The sequence below is a fragment of the Girardinichthys multiradiatus genome, chromosome 6 (genome assembly GCF_021462225.1).
Source record: "Girardinichthys multiradiatus isolate DD_20200921_A chromosome 6, DD_fGirMul_XY1, whole genome shotgun sequence".
Lineage (NCBI taxonomy): Eukaryota > Metazoa > Chordata > Actinopteri > Cyprinodontiformes > Goodeidae > Girardinichthys > Girardinichthys multiradiatus.
In genome coordinates this window covers 12,345,394-12,348,213 of record NC_061799.1, presented here as the reverse complement: position 1 = coordinate 12,348,213, position 2,820 = coordinate 12,345,394, and the positions used below count along the sequence as shown (strand labels likewise).

General features: G+C 42.0%; 1 long non-coding RNA gene across 1 annotated transcript; it reads right to left on the bottom strand.

The window, feature by feature from the left end:
- Positions 1–835: 835 nt before the first annotated feature.
- Positions 836–1,444, bottom strand: LOC124870669. The gene is made up of 2 exons (XR_007038858.1): positions 954–1,444; positions 836–884 (listed from the first exon to the last, which is right to left on the bottom strand). It is a non-coding gene; the product is annotated as an uncharacterized LOC124870669 (long non-coding RNA).
- Between the last annotated feature and the right edge of the window lie 1,376 nt (positions 1,445–2,820).

The following is a 2,820-nucleotide window of genomic DNA, read 5'->3' as shown; positions in this document are numbered from 1 at the left end:
TTTTAAATATTGTTATCTATTTTTTATTTTAAGTACAGCACCTTGCACATTTGTTTCCAGCCCTACAGCAAAGATGTGTAAAAACGCAAAAAAGAAAATTGTCTTTTAATTGCAATAAAATGACCTTACTGACAATTTATAGAAAAATAAACTGATTTGAGTCAGGGAAGAATCTGATTTTAGTAAAATAGTTGTTAATATCACAGTTACCACAATTATCTTTCTTTCTGCTCTCGGTGGAGGAGGACGCTTTTTCTCGGTCTCCTGCACCCCTCCCATATCTGCCCTGCTTCAGCTCTGTTTCTTGTCTTCTTTTTGCATATCTTCCAAATTCTGAGTTATGGATCTGGTCAGCTGGTCTCTCAATGCAATTGATCAAATTTTCTCAACGAGAAGACCGGGTCAAGGAGAGCCCAACTTGTCTGGACGGGACGTTTTTCTCTGGATACACAATGGACTCCTGGCAGAAGTGGAGGATTGTGTGTTTGTCGATAATGTCAGTCAAGGATGTGGAAGATATGTATATAATTGGATGTTTGATATCAGGATTTCTGCTTTTTGGAGTCAGCAGTTACCTGGAGTATCGAGAAATTGAGAATGTCAGCAGCTGTTCTGGCAATTGTGAAGCTGCCTGGCATGTGTGATGGGATCTTCAGGGCGATCAGCACTCAGACTGAGATGTTACGTGAGCTGAATCGCAGACTGGATGTGATCCTTAGGATCGCAGGCAGGTTGCGGTTCCTGGACTCAGGGGTGAAATTGTCATGATTTTTACAGCCGACTTAACCCACATGCAGAGACTCTCAGATAACTTTTTAAAAGGAATAAGTTTTTATTGAAAGATTGATCAGGAACAACAGGAGCGACGAGTCTAATCTTCCTTACTGTGAAAACACAAAGAAAAGATAAATAGCTGAACCTCAGAAACATGAACCAACATAAACGTATCTTACTGGAGATTCCGGAATAACCCGCCAGGGAGAGAATAAATGTCAGGAAAGGAGTTCAGCTTGCCATGCACAGACTAGATCAGGAAGTAGACTTAGCCACTATGGAGGACTGGAACAGATCAGGTAGGATTCACACCTGGAAAAGGTAACAAAGCAAGTTAGAGTTCACAACAACAAATTCTTCAAAAGATATCCATGGTAAAAATCATGCAAAGATTTCAGAACTGGCCAGAAATTACCACGGAGGCAAAAACACTCAAGCGCCAAGGTGTTGGCAACCTTCCTCTATATGCTTCCCAGCTGATGAGTAGATGCACAACACCTGTCGCCTCAGGTACACTCCTACTGGCGGCATCTAGTGTCGAAAAGGTGGAAGCAGCAGGCAGCAGAACTCCAAATCCTGACAGAAATGGGATAAATCTTGGAGAAAGTTGTTCGCTCAGATCTGGCGAAAGACCAGGAATTTGGCTGTTTGGATTCGCCTTTGAGAAGCACCAGTGAGACTCTCAAGGCTGAAGGAAAATGATTCAGCCTAACCCAAATAATTATTGTTTTTCTGAATCTGGCTCCCCTGCACGGCCTTGATGGCTGGCTGTCTTCAACCTCTCCTGGAAGTTATGTAAACATGACGCTCTGCTCCCTCTGCTCCCTCCCTTCCCTGAGGACATCTGTGGACCTGCTCAGAACTTTGTGGCCGGTTGATGAACATTCCAACGTACCATCAAGGACAATGGCCTCTGGGACAGTGCTTCATGGACTCACTTGCACACACACACATGCTCAAGATAAACATATGCACCCCCTCACACCACCTTCACCGTTCCCAGCATGATGTTGTTTTGTAAATTTGTTGCTTCTTTGTTCTGAGGTTTTTTACAATCTCAAACTGTATCCTGCTAAGGATAAAGTGTGAAATATGTTTTTTTCCCTCTACTTACCTAATGTGGCCTCTTTTCTCATCTAGCAAGGGCAGCACCTGTGAGTGGGCAGCAAAGCCTCAGTGACCCGTCCCCCCCTTGTCTTATGTCATGATGTATGTTTGGATGGGTTGTACTGGAATTCTAATTTCCCCTCGGGGATCAATAAAGTATCTTTGAATTGAATTAAACTTTGTAAATCCATGTCTTCCTGTTGCCCTGGGGTATAAATTATGACAAAGACCTATTTTGCTTAGCCCCTCTTCAAAATAGGAAAGACAAGAGAACATGCCACTAGTCCTATAACATCAGTGAGCCACATATGGGTTCAACCAGCTAAGATTGGACATGCATATAAGAAAATAGCTGCTAAACTAAACTACCCTTAACTATAGTCAAAGCAATAATTAAGCTGAAAGTTACTTTGACAAATAAGGCTGGATGGGAACCAAAGTTTATCTTGCAACTACAACAGCAAGGAGGACCTTAATGGGGATATGAAAATTTCCAAGCTCACTGTCAGCAAAGAATAGCAGCAAATAGGGTTGTCTTAGGATCACCACATTTCTCTATAACCACCATTAGATTGTATCTACAAGTTAGACTATTGTTGGAGGCATAGAAGAAGAGGCCCTCTCTGTCCTTCCATTTCAAATGAAACCATGTACAGTCAGTCACTGTGACCATGGGCTTTGGTCAGATGAAACTAAGATTTTGCTTTTTGACCACAAAACATCCAGGTGGGTTTGGTGTAAAACAAATGATGAACGTGTGAAAAATATAGCTACTGCCCGCTTTTAGGCATGTTAAAGGATCTGGGATGCTGTGGGCCTTTTTTGTTCTCCAAAAGACCAGGAACCTTGTTGCAGAGGACTAACCCTAACCTTAAACATATGTAACTCAAATTAAGAAAAATAAACTATGTTGACTTTTAACGTAACACATTTTTCCGC